The sequence below is a fragment of the Oculina patagonica genome, unplaced genomic scaffold (assembly GCF_052425735.1).
Source record: "Oculina patagonica isolate OP01 unplaced genomic scaffold, crgOcupat unplaced6, whole genome shotgun sequence".
Classification (NCBI taxonomy): Eukaryota; Metazoa; Cnidaria; class Anthozoa; order Scleractinia; family Oculinidae; genus Oculina; species Oculina patagonica.
Genome location: NW_027558470.1, coordinates 78,338 through 92,857, shown reverse-complemented (window position 1 = coordinate 92,857; position 14,520 = coordinate 78,338). Strand labels below are relative to the sequence as shown.

Sequence of the window (14,520 nt, the reverse complement as noted above, 5' to 3'; positions counted from 1 at the left end):
TTATTTAAAGACTATGTATAACTAATACAGCGTTTGGGTGCCCTGTGAAAACAATAAAAAATTTCAACGGGAAAATGCGACGGCTTCACGTGTTAGTTCATGCAAGTACGGTATTAAAATACGGCCTGAGAAATAAGCAAGATCCTTGGCAAGATCGATCGATATTGTGTCACTGGGAAACTGGTTATTATTTACGTCGATCGATCGAGTCGCTACCGGGGGGTTTAAGCTTATTTTTTACAGAGCTAACAAAAATTACCGAGCTAAAATGGATTTTTTTTCTCGAGTTTACTTCTTAAAGTGGTGGTGAATGGTCCTTCAAAAAATTTGTGTCTCGCAAAATTTTAGCCAAATTTCAGGGGTCTCGTCGTCTCGAATTTTTCTTTGACCCCTTCTCGGAGTCTCGATTTCTTTTGCAAGGCTAAAATGGTCTCGGGCTCGCAGAAAAGATATCAGTCTCGCCGTCTCGCAAAGTCTCGCATTTACCATTCGACACCCCTTCTTAAGAAATCATTGAAATGACATGTATAGCATACCGTATGCACATAGAAGTCAAACCCCAACCGTAAATATAACAATAAGAAGAACTGCAAGAATTCCAGCAGGAAGCCTGGAAAAGCTTAAGTGTTTTTATAGTTGTAGTATCCGTCTTGGTAGTTTTATAGACGTCGCACAACAGACGTACGCATCGAATTTTAAATGCATACATTATCATAATGTAACCCCATTGAGCCCGTGGTAGATTCGTTCATGTCGCATGCGCACAGGCGTCCGGCGTCTTCCGTTTCGCACGTTTCCCGTCCGCTTGTCGTCCGCTTGCATAAATTGCATAAGGACCACAAAAGCTTGTGGGAGAAGTGTATGTGTTCAGTTGGAATGTTCGATTGCTGAAGAAAACGAAGAAACGGTGGGATGGGAGGCAAACGAAAGTGTTGGTTACTGTTTGGAGTCTTCTCGGGACGAATCATAGAAAGATGACCGCTGAAACACCCCTAGTCGCTTCATGCTACGGAAACCGGGATAAGCTCCGGCCTGCTGATGGGCCACTAGGTTTGTATGCAGACTTTTTTTATGTATATTTGATTGCACAGCAGTGCTCATGTTTTACTTCCTGCGGTGTCCAGATCATGTAATCATCATGTTTTGGACCACATTTTCGACCATGGGTTAGTTTGTACATGTAGTCTTGAAACTTCTGTTTGCTGCTCGAAAATGAGCAACAATCACGAAAGCCACAACTTTACTGACCTTTATTTCTAACTTGTTACATAATTTTCCACAAGTTTGATTTGTTGGCGAGCCTACGCGAGTGAGTATTGACAGATAAACTTATGTTATATTTGATTAAATGTGATATCATCAATATTCTACATTCAATACCATTGAACCCACAAAGCTGTTCTTTTAGTGTATTCTAGACATCAGTGCCACACCTTTTAAATGCTTTTCAGATATGCTAAGGTAAAAATGATAACTAAAGTATTCTTTCATTTCATGGACAGTTTTGGCCGCCATATTGGCATCCCAAAGTGGAACACCAAATATGGCGGACCCATACAAAGCTTAGCCTGAATTTCAGACATCCCTCTAAGCTCGCCTGCTTGCCAGAAGGGACGTCTGAACACATTTGAGCCTAATGCTGTCCGGTGACGTCACTACCCGAAAACCGGGTAGTGATTTAAAAATTATTTGCATAATTATGTGAAATTATGACTGAATTTTACCGCGCGAGGATTGTAATTTGAAAACGTTCGGAAAGAGTTCGAAGGAGTTCACCTTCCCAGAAATGAATTTATTAGTCATTTACCTTGAGTTTATTACTTTATTAGTTTACCTACGGATGAAGAATAGTAATGGAAATCGGTAGGTTTTAAAATGGCGGCATTCGTCGCTTCGACATGCAGTGTTTTGCCAAATTTATATATGTATTCTTGTTTTGTCAACAAAGCCGCTCGACGCTTATGTCCTGCAGGAGCGTGTTTAAAACACGAAATGGCGAAACGGCGAAATGGCGAAATGGCGAAATGGCGAAACGGCAAAATGGCGAAATGATACTGAAGATAAAAGCCAAAGTTATACGATATAACCGTTGTACTGGAATTTTCATATGTTGCCGAATTCATCCTTGTAGTTAAGTCCCGAAAAATAAAAGAAACTGCAATCACAAATTCTCCGTCACGTAGACCCGTCAGGGCGTGTTTAAAACACGAAATGGCGAAATGGCGAAACGGCGAAATGGCGAAATGGCAAAATGTTAAGATAAATACACGTAAATAATATAGTTTGGTTTCCTTTTGAACTTCAAGGTAGTTCTGTTTACATGTCTAGACTGAATTATTTCAAGGGAACATTTCAATGTTCTGGCCCAGGGCAATAATGAATATACTTGTCACTTATCACAACGCCAAATTGAACGTATTGCTGAAAGGTCGCAGCACACCAGGATATTTTTTTCATTTAGTACTTGCCAAGTTGCCTATCAGTATCTGCACTGCACTACAGAGCTTACATATTGTATCGAAGGACTGATATAGACATCGAACGTTACTCCGTTTCTGTGCAAAGAACGTTTGCCACTGATATCGTGTATGAACTTTATCGCAAAGTAGGTTTGGTTTTGTTAATCCATTTCTTTGGAATGTTGGAGCTCAAAGCATTACTTCATAGCCGAGACTCGGTGGCAAATACGAGAAAAACAAATCATTTTCTTCCGATGTCTAAACGAAATGCCGACACTGATCTCGATCAAGAATGTCCTAGGAGTATCAAACAGCGCCCTGTTAACAGAGAGAGACTGGAATCCAAATTACCCATAGGTTCGTGACGGGTCTACGTGACGGAGAATTTGTGATTGCAGTTTCTTTTATTTTTCGGGACTTAACTACAAGGATGAATTCGGCAACATATGAAAATTCCAGTACAACGGTTATATCGTATAACTTTGGCTTTTATCTTCAGTATCATTTCGCCATTTCGCCGTTTCGCCATTTCGTGTTTTAAACACGCCCGTCCTGCAGCCTCGATGAGCCAGTGATTTCTGAACTCAGTGCCCACAGTCAAGTAGGATATTTTTGTATTGAATTCCGTTTCTTGATGCCTCAGTAACCGTCTAAATTGATTCATTTAAGTACTCACGAGTGTGTTGTATTTGTTCGCTGCGTAACATATTATATTTTGATCGCTAGATAAGCTTAAAGCAAATCAGTTCAGATTAAATCGGTTCCGTAAAAGAATATAGCCTGCAGTCGATTAAAATCTCATTCATTTGTCTCAAGTTTTCAATAGTTTACTATTAAAACAATTTTATACCCTGTAATCCTTTATTGAAGCGATTTTTCTTTCACAATTTCATGGCCTCGACAGAAACTTTTCCGCACGAATTAAAACCAAAGTGTAGTGACGTCACCGGACGGCATTAGGCTCAAATGTGTTCAGACGTCCCTTCTGGCAAGCAGGCGAGCACAGAGGGATGTCTGAAATTCAGGCCAGGGCTCAAAATAACGGCCGGTCAACGGACAATGTCCGGCCAAAATGACGATTTGTCCGGACAAAATTTTGGTTCGGCGGTCATTTTGACCGGTCACATACACGGCTTTCAGATAAATAACACACAAAAAAAAATTCATTCGCAGTATTCCTAGAAATTTTACAGTAAAATCATGAAATATCATAGCAGCTTGCAGTCACAAATTTTAAAAGAGGGCAGGGCTGGAAATAACGGCCGGTCAACGGACAATGTCCGGTCTGATTGGGGATTTGACCGGTCAAACTTTCCACTTGCCGGTCATGTTGACCGGTCACATTCAATTATATTGAAGTAAAGTAAAGTTTTCATGCTGTTCAGTTGTTTTCTATACGTAGGCACATCGCTTAATTGTGGAACTTTGACCTAAAATGATCTGTAACTGTTGCATTTGAAACAGACATCGGCGTTCTCACACATCCGGTCTAGACGGTCTTATACTCTTTATTCCGTAATTTTCAAGTTCTCCATTTCCTCCCGCATTTAAAAAAGCTCTAAATCCCAGAAATAAAAAAAATATAATTTAAAGAAGTTAAAATTAAAACAATATTTCACATCTTTGCACGTTTTGTAGTCTGTTACTTGCTGTGGCATTTTCGCAGTGTAAATACGTGCGGCGAACGTAGCAATACGAACCCAGTTGTTTACATTGAATAATTTCATGTCTATAAATACTACAAGCAGTTGAATGAAAAAATGAAAAAGCCTTTTATTGTCGTGAATGAGAACGGCTCTCAAATAGTTAATACACAGAAAATAACAATCAGATCAGAACACAAAAATTATTAGAGCGAGTTTTCATTCTTAATTAATGTCTCAACTACTTTTATTTGCAAGTTCAAATTTATGCAAATTTCGTGTGAAATGTAATTTGATTCTACAGTCTTGTTTTTCATGTTTATGAATGGTGAAAACAAAACTTTTATAAAGCAAGTTGTATTTTCATGAATGAAACACTGTTTCACTTGAATTTAAAAGTCAATTGCTGACTACAATGTAATTTAATTTCTATTTTTCGAAGTTTTTTTGTAACATGAAACGAATGATGTGATTTTGCAAGTGTCTCACGTCTGGCTCATAATTTGTATTTGTCTGAATCGCTAAACTTAACAAATGGGACATTACTTTTCAATGCTTGGGGCCATGGGTTATAAGCCCTTTTTAGATTATCAATGATTTGTACAGTAACAAAATCTGTGGTCTCCTTTTTGGAACTTTTGCAAAATCTAATTTTAGACACAAGTATCACCTCCGGAATTTTTTCATGAAAAATGTAGATTTCATGTTGCGTTTTGCATCTATTAAAATATAAAACAAGCAGTAAGAATAAGAACATTTCCAACAGCTTTAGAAAAAAGGTCGGCTAGTACTTTAGGGATGGGGGGTCAATTGTATTTGATTAGAAGAAAACGTCATGTTGTGTTTGACCGGCCAGAAATGAGGTATGACCGAGCTAAAATTTATTTGGCCGGACATCTTGACCGGCGATCATGCGGCCGTTATTTCCAGCCCTGGAGGGCATCTTATAGGAAGCTCGATGAACAACGAGTTTGCAAGCACCCAATTTTCAAAGTTTGAGTGAAGTCTGGAACGATTTCTTTCTTTTAAAATGACACTTTTAGCGATCAAAACATTTAAGCTTAAGCCTTGTACTCTTTAACAGCGAGTGTTTTACCTTATGAGGCGAAAAGCCAAAATTTTTGGCAGAATAGGCTATTGCTTCAAAGTCAATACTCAATATTTTGACCGGTCAAAAACGAGACATGACCGAGCAAAAATTGATTTGGCCGGTCAACATGACCGGTCAGTATCCAAAAATTATTTTGAGCCCTGCAGGCTATACAAAGCTTTGTAATTTTACGGATTTTGTTTTCTTAATATCTTGGCTGCAATGAACACTGCCTAGTGAAAATTTGTGGAATGTATGTGACCCTCCACGGGAATAAGGTGAACACACGTGCACGGCACAGAAGCCACATGTTTGCACGGTCCTTAACACGACACGCTTATCGTGTGATTATGCGAATTAAAACAATTGATTTCCAGAAACGTGCTTGTGGCCTTTGTTTGCAATTTGGCTAACACGGTGGAGCTTTGTTTTATAACACGGTAGTTTTCTTAACATGCTAGACTTCTAACACGGTAGATTTCTAACACGCTAGACTTCTGCACTATTGGGCGGAAATTAGATAGTGCGGTTGGAGTGCTGATAAGTTTTACTCAGACAAGCAAACACACATGTTAACAATGAGAAGTTTGATAAGTTTCATTCGTCAGCTGAAGTCACGATAAGTCCAAACAGGAAGAAAATGATGAAGGTTCCGAAAAGCAAATTTTCACGTTCAATGTTGTGTTTGCTTGAATGTCTGAATGAAATGTACCATAGTTTTCATTAAATTTCCGACATGTAAAGTCAAGCTATAAAGATGAAAATTTCGATTAAGTTTTCAGTGATCCATCTACCTGTGCGTCCTGCGTATACAACGCGTAAAATTTGCTAAAGATGCAAGGTTGATTTCCAGCTGCGTCCATCCGGACGCAAACACTGCCAGCACAGTGTTTTTGCTTTTTCCTTGGTGCAGAAAAGATATGATATTTGAGATGATAAAATTATCTTCAAATTTGCCTTAGGCCTTCTGATTTTACGCGATGGTGCGATTTCACACAATCAACCTCAAATCGCACATTTTCGCATAATTCATCAAAAATCCCATAATTCGTACAAAATCGCACAATTTGAGAAAAGGAAAGGAAATACTTGCTTTAAGGTTACTGTAGACCTTCAGGGGTGTCTTCCGGAAAATCGTTCGTACGCGCGTTTCTTTTTACAAAACCTTAGAAAAGTATATATCACTGTTAAGCTAATAGAATGTAGAATCTGAAAAAATAATTATTTTAAAGATTAAGTATAATGATAATCTCCTCTCAATCGCCTTAAACCGCAATACTGACGATGTTTGCTAAATCAAATTACCTGCTTTCATGTTCGCACGTACGACCAAACAAACTGGACAGTGTCAATCAGCAGGTAATGGACTACAAAAGTGTGTGAGGCTTTTTGGATATTCCTATTGGTTGCTGAGAAAATCTATTGTAAAGTCGGCGATTAGAATATTTGCTGATCTTCGTCACGTAAGAAGGCGTAAAACGCGAAATATTTGAAATATTAAAAAAGCCTCACACCCTTTGGCGCGTTAATAACCAAGGAACATTTTGGCCAAGTTTCGTTTAAATCCGTTAAATCTACAAACCCTATTAATTCGCTTGAAGTAGTGGAATCCTCGCAAAAATAAAGCCCGAGTTTTTTGCTCCTAAAGATTTGCAAGCTTATCACAACTCATCAAAGTGTTTGTCAACGCGGTCATGCCACCGACCGATGAAACACAAGCTTGCGTCCCCAGAGACTCCTCACCAAAATAGTAAACACTGAAAACATTATTTCGCAATCAAATCATGAACGTGGCTCAAGGGGACAAAAACTTCTCAGAACCGTAAATTTGGCCCGAATATTTGGAGTACTAGCAGCTAGTTATGTGGAAAGTAAGGACAACAAGAATGGATTCTAACACGGGAAACAAAAGGAAAATGAAGCGCTAGCAAACGGGAAAGGACGAGAAACCAGCGGTGAAAATAGCAGCCAAAATCGGCTGACCAGCGATCCCAAACAAAGTGCTGTAGCGGGGATGAATTCGTTCGGTAAATTTGCTTCTGGCTTTCTTCTAATTAATCTCCCTCTTTCATTTTCGTTTTCTTTAACACGGTTTTCTTAGGAAGTTTCGTCCAAGTTGTGTTCTCTCTTTTCGACGAACTCGTATCATTTTTTTTACCGACTTTTGCATGAAAATTCACTGATCCTTGTGGCTCAATCCATGCTAAACAGCACAGGTCTTTCAATGTAAATAAAACATTCAAATCTGCATAACTCGAGTCGCCGGATGAAGTTTGCTGCGAAAAATGTATGGAGCGCCACATGTGTAATTATAAGGATTATAACACCTTTTGCTATTTATTAACTTTTCTGAAAAGAAGTTTTTCCTTGTTATCTCGCGATCATTTAACAATTTTACATTACTTTTTTCACCAAACTATAAATCAGTGTTTTAGGTTTAGAATGAGCAAAGAAAATTTTTTTCGCAAAATTTGGCCTCTGAAGGTCTACAGTAACCATAAGTGCTAAGACAATTTCAGCATTGTTTCAAGGTGGTTTACCTGTCAAAAAACCTTGGAAAACCTCTGATGTGGTTTCCAATTGAACAAAATTACTTCGGCAGATTTGGCCAGGCAACTTCCTTTTTCAGTTTCAACTTAACCATAAAAATAATCACACAAATAAATTTGCCTTCTATCTTTGCTTTCTTGTATTGTGCTGAAGTTTACAAGGCAAAATCGCAGAATTCAGAATGTTTAAATCTTCCATGAAGTCAAAAACATCGTAGATTGTTCAATCGTGCGTCACCGACGGTGACCGACGGTACGTTAGAATGTGCGCCTTTATCATTTCAGTCAGCGGTATCTTGTACCTTCATATAAAATGTCACCAAAAGTCTTCAATGTTCTACTGCGTTCTCTCTCTAACTACGTTCTCTAAAAATGAGTGAAAATAATCTATTTCATTCTAATACAGATATTTATCATTCCTTTATGCTCTTATTCCCTTTTGAAACTTACAAAATGGATTTTCTTCCCCTGAATCCTTAAAAACAAGCTTAAAATTCCTCAAAAAAATGCATAATTTATCGCATAATTGGCCTTCTTAATCGCATTATCTGCGATAATGAAAATATTGCACAATTATCTATGGCGTGAAAAAGCATTACAAAAAAACGCTTTTAAAACTACAGAACTTCAATTTTACTACATAAACACTAGCACCAGGCATTTTAGTGGTGTCCTCGCACTGGGCGGTTACAATAGCTCTTGAGTCATTGTTCCAAATTCTTGATTCAATGATGAATGAATCAATACCAGCTGAAGACTCACTAGTATTGGTATTGGACTCATTGAAAGGGTTTGGGACTCACAGGTTAATGGCTTGATGAGTCCCAGGACTCATTGATCTAAATTTGTAGATGGATCACTGAGTTTTATGCAGACAAATGAACACACTCGTTAAACATGAAAACTATGATAAGTTGCATTCAGATAAGCAAACACACCTTTGAACATGAACACTTGAATTAAGTTTAATTCAGACAAGCCACGAACACACGCTTTGAAGATGAACACCTCGAGTTATAATAAGTTTACCGGTAAGCTTTATACATTTCCTTTAAGTTTTTGACCTTTGAGACCCCTCCCAAGTGCTGCCAGAAATTTCTAATTCCTTCTGTGGGGGGAGTATGGACATTTTCTGGAACCACACAATCCAAATATATAAAAATCTTGAAAATTTATAGCTTCGTTCCCTTCACGGAATTACCCGCAACCGTGTTTTTTCTTACATCAAAACAAACTGCAGTATATCATCAGCACCTGATAGGCCACAAAAGTGTGTCGGGCTTTAGGGATCTTTCAGCCAGTAGAGTAGGCTATCTTCTGGTACATGTAGCTTTTACAATATTTAACCTTAAGGGAAATATGCCAAGAACTCATTGCCTAGCACATGACCAAAACCTTCCTGAATTGAAATTTCACTTTCTTTCTTGAGAAACCTTTGCAATTATAAACTGATTCTAGAAAGGTTTCCCACATATTGCATGCTTGCTAAAATAATGTCAGCCTTAGAATCTTCAATTGATGTGTTTCATTGGGGCAATTCCCTTCCAAACAAAGCATCATGAACGGCTCTGTTTCTTAGGCATTAATTTTGTGCAAGCTATTTTGAACCCTGATACCTTTGACTTGAAATAATTTTTAACTTGGTGGAATCATAGTCACCATCTACATACATGTATGCAAATAATTATTTTTTGTTTTTCAGCAACATGGTATTGGGAAGGAAAGCACAAAATATATACATAATGTGCATACCCTGGGAGAGACAGAACGATTGAAGAAACCGCAGAAGCAAGGCAATGGGCAAATCAGCCAGCAGCCTTTTTTGTTGCTCCTCAACTCCAAATGTGACTCCACCCCCTTCCCCTCAGATATCACCAGCCCCTCACACTCTTCCTGGGGAGCCGTCAACATCTGGAATGCTACAGAAGAAACAAATCACATTCAAGTACATGTCCCCAAACTTACAAAAAAGTGATGCATGCAGTTGTGGAGTTCCATGTACATTTCCCTAAGGTAATATTAAAGTTAAAGCTTAAAGTAGCCTTTTTCTCTGGTTGAGATGCTACGCTTTTCGAGTTGGCTCAGTTGTTAGTGTTTGGGTGTGAAAATTACTTGTTTGGCAAGTGGAGGAATAAAACAATCTAAAGATACTTTCTTCTTTTAAATTGGGTGCAGGGTTTGGTTTTTAGCAACAAGGCATGGGTTTGTCACAAGCCATGTTAAGTTACATGTAAGCCACTTTTATTGAATGTCGTACATACATTTTACTTGGTAGATAGATTAGGAACCCATTAGTGTGTCATCCTGAACAAATTGTGGGGACAGAATAATTATTTAAGTGCACATGGCAGAGATCAAATTCCACTTCTTAAATCAAAGAATTCCACTTACTGTACCAAACAAGCAATTTTCACAAAGAAACACTGACATCTAAGTCTGAAAACTAAGCCAAATCATACCAAGGATAGCACGTGTGTACATTAGGAGCTGGCCCTTACTGTATTTTGCGATGAATGTATTTTGTGATGAATGAAAGGTCTGTAGAAATGAAAATATCGAGTATCACGACACAATGATTTAGTCTGGAAATAAAGACCAGCTACAGTATACTTTATTTTTAAGATGTAGCGGCTTTTATTGGCAAAAATGGAATTATAGCCTCAAGGCTGTTTGTAGGAATTGTTATAAATTAACCACTGACCTTTCAATTAGTGAGTCATTTGTGTGCATTTTATAGTGGAGACTCGAAAGCATTTGTGTAAAGCAATTATGAGGGATGTTTAATGGCATTTATTAAACCTTTACTAGAAGACATATTTAGTCTTGTATAGCTACTCTCAAATTTGAATTTGAGGGTAGCTTTACAAAGCTTGTCTTCTAGTAATAGTTTAATAAAATTTAAATAAAGTTTATGTAAGATGTATGTATGTGAACCAAAAAAAGAACCAAAAAGTATTTGGTGTTTCCATAGGTTTGTGAATAGTACAAGGGTTGAAACTTTCATAGAGAATGAAAAGTGTGATAGAAACACCTGAATGGAAGTTATACAATGATGTACCATACATTTCAACTTGAGGCATACATTAGCAACCCATAGTGTGTCAGATTCTGTTCAATGTTGTGGGGACTGACTAGTTTCTGTCAGCTGTTAACTTCATGTGTCAGATCAAATTCCACCTTCACCAGGGAAATTAAGAAGAAGTGTGAGAATGTCTTACCCTGCTGGGACTGTTTTTATATTAAGCAGATTTATGGAACGTTGTAGTTTCTGTGAGGTAATTAAACTAGACCAGCTACAGTATACTTTGTTTTTTACGATGCGCAAGCCTTTATTGGCAAAAGTAGAATTTTACCATCAAGAATGTTTACAGGATGTTATAAAACTCCTTACCTTTCAATTAGTGACTGAGTTATTTGTGTGCATTCTACAGTATGTGCAGATCGCTGTGGAAGCATTTCTCTAAATCATTCATTAAGGATTTGGCAAGAGGAATAAGACAATTTAAAGATGCTTAATTCATTTAAATTGGGGGGAAGGGGGTGCAGGGTTTGTTTTTTTACAACAAAGCATGGGTTTGTCCAAAGCCTTGTTAAGTTAAGCCACTTTTATTGAATGTCGTACATACATTTTACTTGCTAGATAGTTTAGGAACCCATTAGTGTGTCATCCTGAACAAATTGTGGGGACAGAATAATTATTTAAGTACACATGGCAGAGATCAAATTCCACCTTAACCAGGGAAATTTAAGAGGAAGAGTAAGAATGTCTTACACTTCTTAAATCAAAGAATTCCACTTACTGTACCAAACAAGCAATTTTCACAAAGAAACACTGACATCTAAGTCTGAAAACTAAGCCAAATCATACCAAGGATAGCACGTGTGTACATTAGGAGCTGGCCCTTACTGTATTTTGCGATGAATGTATTTTGTGATGAATGAAAGGTCTGTAGAAATGAAAATATCGAGTATCACGACACAATGATTTAGTCTGGAAATAAAGACCAGCTACAGTATACTTTATTTTTAAGATGTAGCGGCTTTTATTGGCAAAAATGGAATTATAGCCTCAAGGCTGTTTGTAGGAATTGTTATAAATTAACCACTGACCTTTCAATTAGTGAGTCATTTGTGTGCATTTTATAGTGGAGACTCGAAAGCATTTGTGTAAAGCAATTATGAGGGATGTTTAATGGCATTTATTAAACCTTTACTAGAAGACATATTTAGTCTTGTATAGCTACTCTCAAATTTGAATTTGAGGGTAGCTTTACAAAGCTTGTCTTCTAGTAATAGTTTAATAAAATTTAAATAAAGTTTATGTAAGATGTATGTATGTGAACCAAAAAAAGAACCAAAAAGTATTTGGTGTTTCCATAGGTTTGTGAATAGTACAAGGGTTGAAACTTTCATAGAGAATGAAAAGTGTGATAGAAACACCTGAATGGAAGTTATACAATGATGTACCATACATTTCAACTTGAGGCATACATTAGCAACCCATAGTGTGTCAGATTCTGTTCAATGTTGTGGGGACTGACTAGTTTCTGTCAGCTGTTAACTTCATGTGTCAGATCAAATTCCACCTTCACCAGGGAAATTAAGAAGAAGTGTGAGAATGTCTTACCCTGCTGGGACTGTTTTTATATTAAGCAGATTTATGGAACGTTGTAGTTTCTGTGAGGTAATTAAACTAGACCAGCTACAGTATACTTTGTTTTTTACGATGCGCAAGCCTTTATTGGCAAAAGTAGAATTTTACCATCAAGAATGTTTACAGGATGTTATAAAACTCCTTACCTTTCAATTAGTGACTGAGTTATTTGTGTGCATTCTACAGTATGTGCAGATCGCTGTGGAAGCATTTCTCTAAATCATTCATTAAGGATTTGGCAAGAGGAATAAGACAATTTAAAGATGCTTAATTCATTTAAATTGGGGGGAAGGGGGGTGCAGGGTTTGTTTTTTTACAACAAAGCATGGGTTTGTCCAAAGCCTTGTTAAGTTAAGCCACTTTTATTGAATGTCGTACATACATTTTACTTGCTAGATAGTTTAGGAACCCATTAGTGTGTCATCCTGAACAAATTGTGGGGACAGAATAATTATTTAAGTACACATGGCAGAGATCAAATTCCACCTTAACCAGGGAAATTTAAGAGGAAGAGTAAGAATGTCTTACACTTCTTAAATCAAAGAATTCCACTTACTGTACCAAACAAGCAATTTTCACAAAGAAACACTGACATCTAAGTCTGAAAACTAAGCCAAATCATACCAAGGATAGCACGTGTGTACATTAGGAGCTGGCCCTTACTGTATTTTGCGATGAATGTATTTTGTGATGAATGAAAGGTCTGTAGAAATGAAAATATCGAGTATCACGACACAATGATTTAGTCTGGAAATAAAGACCAGCTACAGTATACTTTATTTTTAAGATGTAGCGGCTTTTATTGGCAAAAATGGAATTATAGCCTCAAGGCTGTTTGTAGGAATTGTTATAAATTAACCACTGACCTTTCAATTAGTGAGTCATTTGTGTGCATTTTATAGTGGAGACTCGAAAGCATTTGTGTAAAGCAATTATGAGGGATGTTTAATGGCATTTATTAAACCTTTACTAGAAGACATATTTAGTCTTGTATAGCTACTCTCAAATTTGAATTTGAGGGTAGCTTTACAAAGCTTGTCTTCTAGTAATAGTTTAATAAAATTTAAATAAAGTTTATGTAAGATGTATGTATGTGAACCAAAAAAAGAACCAAAAAGTATTTGGTGTTTCCATAGGTTTGTGAATAGTACAAGGGTTGAAACTTTCATAGAGAATGAAAAGTGTGATAGAAACACCTGAATGGAAGTTATACAATGATGTACCATACATTTCAACTTGAGGCATACATTAGCAACCCATAGTGTGTCAGATTCTGTTCAATGTTGTGGGGACTGACTAGTTTCTGTCAGCTGTTAACTTCATGTGTCAGATCAAATTCCACCTTCACCAGGGAAATTAAGAAGAAGTGTGAGAATGTCTTACCCTGCTGGGACTGTTTTTATATTAAGCAGATTTATGGAACGTTGTAGTTTCTGTGAGGTAATTAAACTAGACCAGCTACAGTATACTTTGTTTTTTACGATGCGCAAGCCTTTATTGGCAAAAGTAGAATTTTACCATCAAGAATGTTTACAGGATGTTATAAAACTCCTTACCTTTCAATTAGTGACTGAGTTATTTGTGTGCATTCTACAGTATGTGCAGATCGCTGTGGAAGCATTTCTCTAAATCATTCATTAAGGATTTGGCAAGAGGAATAAGACAATTTAAAGATGCTTAATTCATTTAAATTGGGGGGAAGGGGGGTGCAGGGTTTGTTTTTTTACAACAAAGCATGGGTTTGTCCAAAGCCTTGTTAAGTTAAGCCACTTTTATTGAATGTCGTACATACATTTTACTTGCTAGATAGTTTAGGAACCCATTAGTGTGTCATCCTGAACAAATTGTGGGGACAGAATAATTATTTAAGTACACATGGCAGAGATCAAATTCCACCTTAACCAGGGAAATTTAAGAGGAAGAGTAAGAATGTCTTACACTTCTTAAATCAAAGAATTCCACTTACTGTACCAAACAAGCAATTTTCACAAAGAAACACTGACATCTAAGTCTGAAAACTAAGCCAAATCATACCAAGGATAGCACGTGTGTACATTAGGAGCTGGCCCTTACTGTATTTTGCGATGAATGTATTTTGTGATGAATGAAAGGTCTGTAGAAATGA

General features: G+C 37.2%; 1 protein-coding gene across 1 annotated transcript in view; it reads left to right on the top strand.

Moving 5' to 3' along the window:
- Window positions 1–779: 779 nt before the first annotated feature.
- Window positions 780–14,520, top strand: part of LOC144640976 (uncharacterized) — a 76,216-nt gene continuing 62,475 nt past the window's right edge. Inside the window, exons 1-2 of the mRNA XM_078500032.1 lie at window positions 780–1,050; window positions 9,444–9,754. The gene's annotated coding sequence lies outside the window, so the exon portion shown is untranslated. The remainder of the gene's footprint in view (window positions 1,051–9,443; window positions 9,755–14,520) is intronic.